This window comes from Ctenopharyngodon idella, chromosome 3, assembly GCF_019924925.1.
Source record: "Ctenopharyngodon idella isolate HZGC_01 chromosome 3, HZGC01, whole genome shotgun sequence".
Taxonomy (NCBI): Eukaryota; Metazoa; Chordata; class Actinopteri; order Cypriniformes; family Xenocyprididae; genus Ctenopharyngodon; species Ctenopharyngodon idella.
In genome coordinates this window covers 52,353,480-52,368,441 of record NC_067222.1, presented here as the reverse complement: position 1 = coordinate 52,368,441, position 14,962 = coordinate 52,353,480, and the positions used below count along the sequence as shown (strand labels likewise).

The 14,962-nt window shown below is 37.6% G+C and overlaps 1 pseudogene; it reads right to left on the bottom strand.

Moving 5' to 3' along the window:
- Window positions 1-705: 705 nt before the first annotated feature.
- On the bottom strand, window positions 706-12,399 carry LOC127508882 (butyrophilin-like protein 2; annotated as a pseudogene).
- Between the last annotated feature and the right edge of the window lie 2,563 nt (window positions 12,400-14,962).

Genomic DNA, 14,962 nt, shown 5'->3' with positions numbered 1-14,962 from the left:
GAATTAAAAATCCAAACCTGACATATGCTCTAAATATGGTGCAACATAAATCAACATCAGAGGCCTCTGGATATAAAGAGCGCAGCAAGAGACTGTCTCATACAGAAATCCTGCAAAAATACACAAATAAACAAACAAACAAACAAACCAGTAGAGGTATATGAGGTTAGACGCATATTAGATGTGGAACTCAGTGTATTTATTGAACAAACAAGCACAAACAAAAACAACAAATGAGTAAAAGCTAGCAGAAAATCAAGGAATAGTTAACCGAGAACAACAAAGTATGATTTTTTTTTTTTTTTTTAGCAACAGTCCAAGGGGGATAATGAGGCAGTCAGCAACAGAGACTCAAGGAAACACAGACAAGAAGCACAGATAGGTAATTCTACTGCAGATAGGTAATTGTTGTCATGTAAACATACATAAAACATATATGGTTTACATGGATTTGGGCAGAGAAAATAGAGAAAAGTGGTGGAATCATGACAATGCATGGAATCACTTTGCTGTAAATAATGAGCAGATCTCAATGGTCTTAGAATAGTGTAGGTTTTGTCATTTATGTGATCAATATTTTTGAAATGCTCACCTTCAGTAACACCCCAGAGGAGAAAAGCCATAAACATCATAATATTTGGAAGAAACACATGAAGAAACCCAAGAGTCCTGACACGTTTGGTTACAGCAGGGTCTAAAGGGCAAACAATGTTAGTTTATGTACATAATTTTATTTTACATACATTTGCTGTATTAAATGTTTAAATTTACCACATTAATGACTGTAGTTTGTAAACGAACCCCTAAGACTAATTCACAATAGCTTCCCTCTGTAATTTCATAATGGGTTTTTCATTTTTTGTTTTGATTCCACAAGTATTTTTCCCCTTTTGTTTCATAGATATGGATTAGATTAATATTTTAAACTTCGTAACAATAAACCTTTGTTTTTCTAGCTAACTATCATTGGTGTGTTCACACTGCCCATCACTTGATGTAAACCTGCTGAGATGATTATGTGAAATGCTAAAATATTCAAGAAGAATGCATAATGATTGGGCTCCACAGAAAAACATGTCAAAGCACTTATGTACAGTTGCTGTATGAAAGTCGCCCAGAAGGAAAGTTTTATTTTTTCTCTTAAACAAGTCATACATATAATTTTTCATTTTGAAAGCTGTTCACTTGCATTGTATGGACCTACAGAGATGGGATATTGTTCAGCTAAAAAGTCAGTCATGTACTTCTGCAATGGCAAGAGGGGCAGTAAAATGTGAGTTTTAATTTTTGGGTGTGACTTTTTTGTTTTCTTTTTTTTTTTCCAATGTTAAAATACTTTTCTCCTATCCAATCTTAATACTCAGAGTTAACCAGAAGTAAACCTGGATACGCTTTTTTTGGACATCTTTGCTCATTGAATAAATGTCTTTTAGTTATTTTACTGTAAACATACCTGTGATATATTGTGATCTGCAGTAGATGAGACAGCAGAGCAGAAGTGCAGATCCAGATGCAGCAATAGAGAGAATCAACACCATTATGTGTGAAACAGAGAAACCTGTGAAACACACACAGACTCTATACTATGAGATAAAGACATAGACATAGTGGCATAAAGTTGGTGTCATTTATGAGTGGGACAGGTGGAACACATTCCCAATATTTTTTTGCAGAGGCTGATTTAGTGCTTGTCACTTTTTGTGGTAGGAGGGTGAGACCCTGTTGGAGCCTGTTGCTTTTTTTTAGGCAAACATACAGTGCAGAGTCATAAAGAGAGGTATGACATGGATTGGGCACATTGAAGACCAGTCATGCTGCTTTCTGGATATCAAGAAGTCCAGCCAGAAAAGCATTACCTGATCTTCCTTACATTGTGCACCGCAAACCTGCATGACCATACTGTCACTGCAGTGTGGTCTTTAAAGGTCAGCTGATCAAAGATTACCCCAAGATTTCAGGCTGATCTTGATGGGATTACTGTTAATAAACCTATCTGAGTAGTGAAATTGTGCTGTACGGTGTTTATTGACTGGTAAAACGAAAAGCTCTGTCTTCGCTAAGTTGAGTTGCAGGTGATGTTCTTTCATCCATGCAGAGATGCTCGCCAAACAGTCAGAGATCCGTGCAGCTACCGTTGGATGATGTGGTTGAAACGAAAAGTAAAGCTGTGTGTCATCGGCATAGAAACAGTTTGAGAAACCCTGTGTCTGAAAAATAGGTCCCAGTGATATATGGAAAAGAGAAGGGGTCCAAAGACTGATCCCTGAGGTACCCCTGTGACCAGTTGATGTGCTTTACATAACTTTCTCTGCCAGACAACCTTGAAAGACCTACCTGTGAGGCAAGGCAGAGTGGACAGAAATGTGCAGGAAAATGAGATTAATGACAGGTATTGAAATGATATTAAATTATATGAATTGAGCCGCTAATCCCACTCCTACTTCCATACCTTAGAGGTCCACTTTCGGTGGACCAGCTCGTGCAGAGTCTCGGAAGGCATTATACAGCTGACCTGCCTGACAAGCAGATGGCCGTCTGTGTTGCATCCCAGCTTGAAGTTGTACCTCAACAACAGTCCAGAGGATGGACTCAAAAGCCAACTAAAGCCGCAAATGGCTGGGCCTTCCTCGTTGCCTTTCTGATACAGCACCGTTTGGCAATAACATCCTGAATCTTCCTCTGAAAATCATAAATTTGGACTATAAAAATAAGAAGGTGAGATTCGTCCATTCGAAACACAAAGACCCAAGTTCGTACTTGGGAATGCAACACAGATGGTGGAGTAGGCCATTAGCCATCTTAGCCATTACAGAAAGATTGTGGGTTTGCTGCAGCTTTGGATGGGATCTAGATGTGGTCTAAAGCCTCAAAGGAGAAAAGGAGAGACATAATGATCTCGGAAGTCGTGAAGATAAAGGAAGAAAGATTCAATGTTAGAGCCATGAGCCAATCACAACAAGGGAGCTGGAGAACCTGGAAGGCAGTGATCAGCGGGTCCATTACATGGGTGGATATGTGGAGACTGCCCCAAATCAGGTTGAGCTTCCTTATTAGGGCTAGTCCCTGGAACCTGAACCTCTGGTACAGCTCAGAGGAGACCGGTCAACTCTGCGAAGTGCAGAACCTGAACTTGCAACACATCCTCTCTGGCTGTAAGGCAACGTTCATGCAGGTAAGTCCTGCATAAGCTAGCTGAGATCTTGAAGGCACATAGGCAGCTAGCAAATTGAGCCAGTCTAGTATAATTGCAGTGGCTGATCCAGTTCATCAGCCAAGGAGGTCAAGTCCAGAGCAGCAATGCAGCAGTGGCGGAAACCTCCTGTCATCAGGAGTCGAGTGGAATTTAAGGGTGGACCAGCAAGTGGGCTCACCTGAGCTTACATTCCATAGCCATTTCTTACAACCATGTATGATTATAAAGAAAAATAACAGATAGAGAAGTGGAATTGCAAAAACGTCAAAAGTGGTACCAAAAGAAGTCAAAATGACAATGTGTTGCAGTCACAGTCCTCTCTGGCGGTATACAGTTGTTTTGTATGAGGTACAGAGAAGAATTTAAGATATTAATTTCCAAAAATCTTATCCCGATTCACTTTTCAATTCAATTCTCATTCATTTGCACACCTGAAACGACATGTCGCATTCTATGAAAGAGCAGGTGAGAGCCAATGATGTTGGTATGGCTTGATGTTAACATCTTGGCCCACTGCCTATAATTGGCTTGATGCTGTGTCAATCTTAATCATCTGGGTGATGTCATCGCTGTACCTGCCATTAAATGACACCAACTAGGTTTTTAATGGGATATCCGATGTAACACGAGTGGTTCTTTTGTTTATACCAGGGATCTCCAACCCTGCTCCTGCAGAGCTACCATCATGCAGACTTCAGTTCCAACCCTGCTCCAACACACCAGTCTGTGCGTTCATGCCATATCGTAATTACTATAACTGAGATTCTGGTTCATAAAAAGCGTGCACGTCCTCGTAGAGCTCGTAATTACAGTTTGTAAGCTGGGACATTTCTGAAAGCTCCCATGTGTACCATCTGACCGCTGTAGATTCATTTAGGCGTTGATCGTGGTGCCACAGAAACGCATAATTCCCAGTCCGAGGATGTGAACAGCTCTGAATATAACATCACGTGTTGTCATATCAAGATTACGGTAATTACGCGCTGGCGTGAATGCAGCATGTAATTATCAAGCAACCCAGAACACCTTGATTAGCTGGTTCAGGTGTGTTTGATTGGGGTTGGACCTGAAACCTGCAAGACGGTAGTTCTCCAGGAGCAGGGTTGGAGATCTCTGGTTTATACAGATTATTCTGCCACTTGTAATTTCCATGATATTATTGTCAATTCTTTGTTGTTGTTTTGGCTCACTCTGTTTACCATTTACACACAGAGTTACAAGGCTAAATAGTGTAGTTTAGTTAGTTACAAATACTGTAAATGCTGCACCTATGCTCTAGACATCATTTGAGGTCTTAACAACAACAAAAATTTAAACATGAATAAAACTATACATTTACAGTAGAAGCAACATTTCTGTCATTTCTTTTTGTACTTTCTAGTACCTGAATTAAAACTGGTTTATTAGTTAATACTTTAGTCTTAATATCTGTTACTCACCCAGTCTCTCCAGTACTGCAGTTGCATTGGCTGAAAGTCCTCCTGCAAACACCTGACACGTGTAAACTCCTTTGTCCTCAGTTCTGACACTCTTCAGTCTGAGAGAGAAGTTTCCTTTGGGATTTCATCAGTGAAGAACTCAACCCTGTCTCTGTATCGCTCATCTGATGACTCTGAAAAAGTCTCATTTTTTTGGTAGAGCAGAACCAAAATACCTTTATCTGTTGTTTTCCATGAAACCTGTTCAAAGTCTTCAGGTGTGATGTGAGAGTCTACAGAGCAGTTCAGAGTGACGTCCTCACCCACAGACGCTGATATGGAATGACTCGATCCTGATACTAGCAAACGCTCTGAATAAATAAATAAACATTTAACAATATCAGAGTGCAAAATTTATGTCCAGTATTACTTTTTATTTATTTATTTGTAAAATTTACTGAAAATGATGGGAACAGGTCCTGTAATCCACACTCACCAACATCTTTTAATTGAACCACAGTTTCTCCAGACTCCTGCTGACTGTAAACTTTACATGTGTATTTTCCCTGATCTTCAGCTCTCAGATTGTCCAGACGGAGGGAGAAGTTTCCATGTTGAATCTGATCAGTAAAGAAATTAGCTCTATCATGATAATCCTGCTGCTGGGCCTCTGGTCGACTCTCACCATCTTGATACAGATGAACTAGAGTCATTGAGTCTGTTCTTCTCCATTCCACCTCCAGACCCTCCATTATTAAGAGTTCATCAACATAACAGGGCAAAACCACTGAAGATCCCAGAGGAGCAACCAGAGGACCAGAGGGACTGTGCACAGTCAACCCTGAAAACAATCAACAATATTCATTAAATAATCTAAACTAAGATGCTCAACATATAACATCTATGAATGCAGAAATGATCTGTTTCTGCTGTGAAGTACTGTATATTTTAAAGAGAGAAAATGCCACAAAACTTACATCAATTTGCTGTACAAATTAATTTGTGTGAACAACTGCGCATTGCTCGTGTGACAACAGACTCTCTCTTCTTTTTACCTTTGGTTGAAAAGGTCAAATTTGCAGAAGCTGATCTGAGAAAACTATGTCTTGTGTAACCTATGGTAAACAATAGTGTAGAAAATTTACTTTTTGTTTACTTTCCAATGAAAAGAACAGAAACTATGTAACTAGATAATATTTAACATTCACTGTTAATGTCACAGGCTGTTTCCTCTCAAGGTTTTCCAATCCACTGAACTTGGTAAACATTTTTTTCTTGCTCACAGGAGGCTATACAACATTAAGACTTTTGATTTTATGCTTAAAAAATTAACAGCCAGAGAGTCAGATCAACAGTTATTGTAAAGGTAGATATATCACTGAAAATTTTCTTGTACCATGTCTACTCTTTAAACAGCATTATTGTAAAAATGGAACACTATGGCAAAGCTTTTTTACCTGTACCCCTTTAATTTAAACAATCTGTTTACTAATTTAAACTAATTTACATTTAAACTTTGAATCCAATTATCTTAGTTAAAATATATTCTTATTGAGGAGCTAAACATAGCCTACCGTAAGGCATTGGCAGATGTGTGATTGACATGGGGTGTGTTTCCCAAAGCCAACTATGGTCACAAGTTCTGTTGTTACCATTAGAGTACAGTGGAACTTTGTTACCATTAGAGTACAGTGGAACTTTGTTGCCATTAGAGTACAGTGGAACTTTACATGTCATAAATGTAGGGAAATAGTCAGGCTGACAGAGAGAATCTCAGAATTAGAGACACGCATCCAAACTTTAATCGAGGATAGTGAGAATGCAAGGGCTTCAGATACTGTTTTGGATGGACTAGCTTAGTGAACTCTGTACATTGTTCGGTTCCGGCTGTAGAGCCCGCGCAGCAGGGCACTTGGGTAACGGTGAGGCGGCCTAGCCGCGGAAAACACCACTCTTCCGTTCCAATAAGAACATCAAACAGGTTCTCCCCACTCAGTGATACACCCACTGAGAATCCTGTTGAAAGTGCCCTAGTTATTGGCGATTCTATTACACGGAACGTGAAAATAGAGACACCAGCTACCATAGTCACATGTTTGCCGGGAGCCAGAGCACCTGACATCAAAGCAAATTTAAAAGTGCTGGCTAATGCTAATCGTATATACTCTAAGATTATCATTCACGTCGGCACTAATGATGTTTGACTTCGCCAGTCGGAGATCACTAAAATTAACATTAAAGAGGTGTGTGAACTCGCAAGTACAATGTCAGGAGAAGTAATTTGCTCTGGCCCCCTTCCTGTTCGTCAGAGTGATGAGATAGTTAGCAGATTATCATCACTCAATGGCTGGCTGTCTAAGTGGTGTCTGCAAAATAATATAGGTTTCATAGACAATTGGAAAAGTTTTTGGGGCAGACCTGACCTGTTGAAAAGAGATGGTATTCATCCCTCCCGGGATGGTGCTGCTCTTCTCTCTAGTAATATGGCACATAGTCTTAGAGCTGAAACATGACAAACTGGGGCCCAAGTCAGGAAGCAGACAGACTGGCTAAACCGACCGTCTGCTAGCTGCCTCACGTTACAGAAGTCAGAAAATTCAGATAACTCCCAACACATAGAAACTCTTACACCTAGATATTTTCAAATAGAGACTGTGTCTGTACCCCGAATTAGTAAAAACAAAAAACTTCTAAACTCAATTAATGGTAAAAATTTAATTGATGTTCAACAATAAAAAAGAGATAATAATGATAAACAAATGATAAAACTCGGGTTGTTAAATATTAGATCCCTTTCTTCAAAATCACTTATTGTTAATGATATTATCAAAGATAATAATCTAGATGTGCTGTGTTTGACAGAAACTTGGCTAAAACCGGACGATTACATTACTTTAAATGAGTCTAGTCCTCAAGGTTATGATTATCGACACAATGCCCATCAGAAAGGCAAAGGGGGAGGTGTTGCTGTAATCTATAGTAATATTTACAGTATTAGTCAAAAGTCTTTCAAATATAATTCCTTCGAAGTGATGGTACTTTACGTAACATTATGTAGGTTGACATTTGTGCTGGCTACTGTATACAGGCCACCAGGACACAATACAGACTTTATCAAAGAATTTGCTGATTTTCTGTCGGAGTTAGTATTGGCTGCAGATAAAGTCCTTGTTGGTGATTTTAATATCCATGTAGATAATAAAAAAGACGCATTAGGATTGGCATTTGCAGATATTCTAAACTCTATTGGTGTTAGACAACATGTGTCAGGACCCACTCATTGTCGTAATCATACTTTAGATCTAATATTGTCACATGGAATCGATATTGATGCTGTTGAAATTCTGCAGCAGAGTGACGACATCTCAGATCATTATCTAGTCTCGTGTATACTACATATAGTCAAGGCGGCTAAACTGCCTCCATGCCATAAATATGGTAGAACCATCACTTCTACCACTAAAGATCGCTTTATAAATAATCTTCCTGATCAGTTTCATCGCCTTAGCATACCAGAAAGCTTAGAAGACCTCGATGTTGTAACAGAAACTATTGCCTCTGTCTTTTCCAGCACATTAGACTCAGTTGCTCCTTTGTGCTTAAAAAAGATTAAGGAAATTAATCCAATGCCATGGTACAATGAGCACACTCAGGCCCTAAAGTTAGCAGCCAGAAAAATGGAGCGCAGCTGGAAGAAAACAAAACTAGAAGTATTTCGCATTTCGTGGAGAGAGAGAATGATTGAGTACAGAAAGGCCTTAAAATCTGCTAGATCTGCTTATTTTTCAAAACTTTTAGAAGAAAATAAACACAACCCTAGGTATTTATTTGATACAGTGGCTAAATTAACAAGAAATAAAGCTTCAACTTCTGATGTTTCCAAAGAGCACAGCAGTAATGACTTTATGAACTTCTTTACTTGCAAGATTGATAATATTAGAGAAAAAATTATAACCATGCAACCGTCTATTACAGTATCGCGTCAGATGCATTGTAGTGTCTCTGAGGAAAAATTCAATTCATTTACTGCTTTAGAAGAGGAAGAATTGTCTAAACTTGTTTAATCACCAAAATCAACAACATGTATGTTAGACCCTATACCGACTAAGCTATTGAAAGAAATGCTTCCAGAGGTCATAGATCCTCTTCTTAATATCATCAATTCATCTTTATCACTAGGATACGTACCGAAACCTTTTAAGCTGGCTATTATTAAACCTCTTACTAAAAAAACACAACTTGATCCTAGAGAATTAGTCAATTACAGGCCGATCTCAAATCTCACTTTTCTGTCAAAAATACTAGAAAAGGTAGTATCATCGCAACTATGTTCCTTTTTAGAAAGAAATAGTATCTGTGAGGATTTCCAGTCAGGATTTAGACCATACCATAGTACTGAGACTGCTCTCATTAGAGTTACTAATGATTTGCTCTTATTATCAGATCATGGTTGTATCTCTCTATTAGTGTTACTGGATCTTAGTGCTGCATTTGACACTATTGATCACAATATTCTTTTAAATAGACTCGAAAATTATGTTGGCATTAGTGGAATTGCATTGTCATGGTTCAAATCATACTTATCTGACCGTTATCAGTCTGTAGTAGTAAACGAAGAGATGTCATATCGATCACAAGTTCAATATGGAGTACCGCAAGGCTCAGTACTAGGACCGTTACTGTTCACTCTGTACATGCTACCCTTGGGAGATATCATTAGGAAGCATGGTGTTAGTTTTCACTGTTACACTGATGATACTCAGCTCTATATTTCTTCAAACCCTGACGAAACTTACCAATTCACAAAATTAACAGAATGCATAGCTGATATAAAAAATTGGATGACCAGTAATTTCCTACTACTAAATTCAGAAAAAACAGAGATTCTAATTTTTGGACCAAAAACTTCTTCACGTAATAACCTAGAATACTGTCTAACACTTGATGGCTACTCTGTTAAGTCTTCGTTGTCAGTTAGGAACCTGGGTGTGCTCTTTGATACCAATCTTTCATTTGAAGGCCATGTTACTAGCATCTGTAAAACCGCATTCTTCCATCTTAAAAATATATCTAAACTATGACATATGCTCTCAATGAAAAATGCAGAACAGTTAGTTCATGCGTTCATGACCTCAAGGCTAGATTACTGTAACGCTCTACTGGGTGGTTGTTCCGCTCGCCTGATAAATAAACTACAGCTCGTACAAAATGCAGCAGCTAGAGTTCTTACTAGAACCAGGAAGTATGACCATATTAGCCCAGTTCTGTCAACACTGCATTGGCTTCCTGTTAAACATCGTATAGATTTTAAAATCTTGCTAATTACTTACAAAGCACTAAATGGTTTAGCTCCGCAGTACCTGAGCGAGCTCCTAATTCATTATTGTCCTTCACGTCTATTGCGATCTCAGAATTCAGGCCAGCTGATAATACCTAGAATATCAAAATCAACTACAGGTGGTAGATCCTTCTCCTATTTGGCACCTAAACTCTGGAACAATCTTCCTAGCATTGTTCGGGAAGCAGACACACTCTGTCAGTTTAAATCTAGACTAAAAACGCATCTCTTTAACCTGGCATACACATAACACATTACCAATTTATATTTTCAAATCTGTTAAAGGATTATTAGGCTGCATAAATTAAGTCAGCCGGAACACTTCCTATAACACCTGATGTACTCGTTACATCAGAAGAAGAATGGCATCTACGCTAATATTAGTCTTTCTGTTTATCCCGAGGTTCACCGTAGTCAACCGGATCCAGGCCGTATCCAGGTGAGACCAAGGACCTGCGCCTTGACACGACCACAACGCAGCCCTGAAGTATCAGCAGAGATTGAGTCAACTAGATCATCCACTGTGAGGGCCTCATCGACACGACAGCCACGACACAGTTCCTCAACAACCGTCCATACCGCCGTGATGAATATGATCCTCAACTGCATGGAACTGGAATAAATACTTTGAATGTTGCGATCCTGTCTGACTTATGATAGCTACCTGAATCGTAACAAAGCACTGTTGGCCAGAGGAGAACTGGCCCCTCGACTAAGCCTGGTTTCTCCCAAGGTTTTTTTCTCCATTTAAACACCTATTTGCCACTTGTCTGCCACCTGATGTCACCTGATGGAGTTTGGGTTCCTTGCCGCTGTTGCCTTTGGCTTGCTTAGTTGGGGACACTTGACATTTGACTTGACATTTGATATTCAGCAGTGCTTTGATCTGCCTGCATTGACACTTTTCTTTTAAGAGCTGCTGTGCAGCCAAATAATGTACCAGTTACAAATGTAAAGCTGCTTTGACACAATCTACATTGTAAAAAGCGCTATATAAATAAAGGTGACTTGACTTGACTTGACTTGACCATAGTTGGCTTACAATGCTTTTGGGAAATGCACCTCTAAACAGTAATAGAAATTATATTATACGTACCATCAGTGATCATTAGTAATATTGACATCAAAACACAGTTCAATAGGTGCATTGTCAAATGACACATCTATGAGCCTGCCTCGACTCTGGCTCTGCTTCTTCTCTGCGTTGTGTTGTGTTGTATGGAATAAATAAAGACCAGAACCAATCTGCTGATTCAGGGATCTTTATCAAAAGAGGCTGCATAAGATGGAAAGCATGCAGTTATTTAACATTGTGTTAAATGGGTAATTCACCCTAAAATTAAAAGTCAGTTACAGTTACAAGTTACTTTTTACTAAATTTACTAAATTACCTTTCTTTTATGGACCACAAAAGGAGAAAAGTTTATAAAATGGACAAGCGCGAGCAGCACTTTTTTTTTTTTTTTTTTTAATTCTCCTGTTGGGGTCCATAAAAGAAAGGTCTTCGGCAACACCTTTTCATTTTTCATTTTACTTAATGACTTAATTTTCATATTAGGTGAACAATCCTTTTAACAATTAGCCTGCTCCTCTCTCCACTCAGACATCATACTGACTGAGCAAGTTTACAGTATTGGCAATTTCATTTTTCACAGTAATTTTGTAATTTTCCACAACACAAAATCAACTATAGAATGTACCTCTCCAATCACCCACATTACCAGCATTTACACATATGTAACCAAATCAATTTCAAATACATGTGTAAATTTGACATGAAGTCACAAAAATACATCAAAAAATACATAAACTTACCTGCATAAGATGGACATGTCACATGCAATTTTTAACCATAATTTGCCTGCTCCTTCCAAACATTCAAACATAGCATTAGCAATTGGACATTAGATGTTAGGTATTAGCAGTCAAGCTTCACAGGCTAACCTACAACGCTTCACTGCATTACCTCTGTACAAATTCCCTCTCTGCAGACAAAACAAATTTAAACTTAGTTCTACAGAAAGCTAACATACTCATACAAAACATTTAATGAAACACAGATTAAATGATTACAATGGTCTCCTTTTTAAAAGACTTTCTAAACCAGAGAAAAATGCTTACCTTTACCCACTCAGACCTCACGCAGACTGAAGTGAGAAAAAGAGCTGCAAAACTCTAAACAACTGATTAAAGCAGCACTTTCAGGTGCCTCTAGCTCTCCTTTCAGTGACCCTGTGATAAGTTACAAATTAACCCTTCTGAAAAAAAAAAAGAAAAGAAAAAAACAGCAGTTATCAGCAGCTTTTCCTTCAAAATACAATCAGAAGCTGCAGCAGGCAGTGGTTTGAGTGAGAAAATTCCACGCTCGTCTCAATGTATTTGCAGTCCATGTTTTTCTCTTTGTGAGACACAAAGAACTTTTGTTTAATCCAATCATCAGGGACACAACTGCGTGGAAAGCTATTAATACGCAGAAAACGAAAAATCTCCACCACGTGCATACGTTTTAAGGTCTACAAGTTATCAAACACGGGCTTAAACATTTTAGCCTATAGGCTAAAATATATCAGCTCAGTCAATATATCAAAATTCAGTAGCAACGAACATAGTATACAGAATAATTTCCTTCTCAAACTTGCGTTGGCTATTTTCTTGCATATAGGCTATTTTAATCGGTTTACTCATTTAACTTGCTGATAGCCTATATTTTTACTTAATCTGTAATAATGTATGTTTGAACAATCCTGTCATGAAGCATAATTTCTTCGTTTTCCCTTTCGGTTTTCGAATGAATGAATGAATGAATGAATGATAAATAGTTTCAGTTGTTCCATAATTATTTTCATAAATTTAGAATAAATTTTAGTTCGAGAGTTTTTGGAGAATCAAGATTTTATAAGGAAATCAATCAGTCCATTGATGTTGTAACTAATAAGATAATTTAAAAATTTGCTTACCTTTATTTCTGCAACGTTTTAAAAATACGTATTTATAACGTAAAAACCCCCGACATCTGTCATATTAAATACGTTGGATAAAAACGTTATCACAACCTTTTCACGACGTGAAAAAAACGTTTTTACAACCTTATTGTGTTTGCTGGGACGTGATATCGACGTTTTCAGAAAGTCGCATGGTGACTTTTAACGTAAAAACAACGTTAAAAAAACGTTTCTGCAATGTTTTAAAAATATGTATTTATAACGTAAAAAACCCCCGACATCTGTCGTATTAAATACGTTGGATAAAAAAACGTTATCACAACCTTTTCACGACGTGAAAAAAACGTTTTTACAACATTATTGTGTTTGCTGGGATATGACAGCAAGGAGAACATAGGAAAAGGATAACCATTTAAATGCTGTAATTTTGCATAATTTACAATGCATAATAATGCAAAATATTAGTATGTAATTCAATGTAAATTAATTAATTTCAATAAATAAAAATACTGTTCAAAATCACACATTATTTGTCACAAGTAGTAGACCATTTTTGTGCCGTGGCTAATAGGAGGATTTTTCACCCGGCTACCACCGCAAGTATGTTTCAAACCTGTGGGAAGCACTGAGTACTTTTCAAAAGTTTAGAAACATAATTTTAGAAATAAGTCTCTTCTGCTCATCTTCTACTTTATTTAATAAAAATGCAGTAAAAACTGTTTTCACATTGATAATAATTAGAAATGTTTCTTGAGCATCAAATCAGCATATTAGACTGATTTCCGAAAGATCACGTGACACTGAAGACTGGAGTAATGATGCTGAAAATCAAGCTTGAACACATAAGCACAGGACCATTTCAAAGCAGCCGTGAAATCCACTGAAAATTGCAACCAAAAGCTGCACAATGTGTCAGGGGTTCCCTTTAAAATCACTGTGGAGGTGTGTCAGGCTGGGATGCTGCTCGGATACTCTGATGACCTCAGCAAATCAGTCATTATTTTCCTTTCAGAAATGTGGATTTTATAAAAAAATGCTGACAGAAAATTGACAAGCATCATTAAGAACAACTGAATGCATGAGGCTAATTACATATATGTCAGCTAATGTATTTTGCATTATAGTCGTGTATCTACACTGATGTGAAGCTGTACGATTTAAACTTTCCATTTCTGTTCTCCTGCAGTGTGTGAGATCTTCATCATCTCCAGGTAGAGCTCACTCAAAGTCTCATTCCTCCAAAGGGAAAACTTCTAGGAGGATCTTATCACGTGTGTCAGTTAGGTATCTCTGCAGAACAATTCAGTGGGCATTTGTCAACCACTTTACCCGACTTCCTTAAATCATAGAAGCCCACCCCAGTGGATTAAAGCAAGTCGGGTAAAGTGGTTGAAAAGCACCCATTGTGGCTTAAGACAAGGCTTACGCTAGTCCTAGACAAAAACTGTTACAGTATGTAAACTTATGTAAATATTAAACAAGCAGACATAACCATTAACTAAAACATCAAACTGACATAACTAATATTAATTAAAACTGTTAGTTATGTTAAACATTTTAAGTAATTTTGGTTTAAATGTTTGAGGTCAGGTAGATTTGTACTTTTTTTAAGCAAGGATACAATGACATATTTAATAATTTGACAAAAGATTTTAAATTTTTTAAATGTTCCTACTCTTTAAATGTTACTGTATATTCATCAAGGAATCCTAAAAAAAAAATCCCACAAATGTATTTACACAAAAGACGTTTACAAAAAATACATTGACAAATTTAGCAGCAGAAATGTTTTCAGTGTTTACATTAATAAGAAATATAATTTGCTGCTTACGAAATATAAATTACATATTACACTCGAAAATTTAATGAAATAGAAAACTTATTTCAAAATTGTAATATTTGAAATTTTTTTCGTTAAATTTAAATAATCCCATTTTTGGCCACTAGTGTATAGCATTAAGGTTTATGTTTTTGTACCCGTCTGTGGGACTGTAATGAAGCGGAGGACTCGGGGAGATCCGTTTGCAGCTTTATTAAATACACGTTGTTGTACAGGCAGGGGTCAGATACC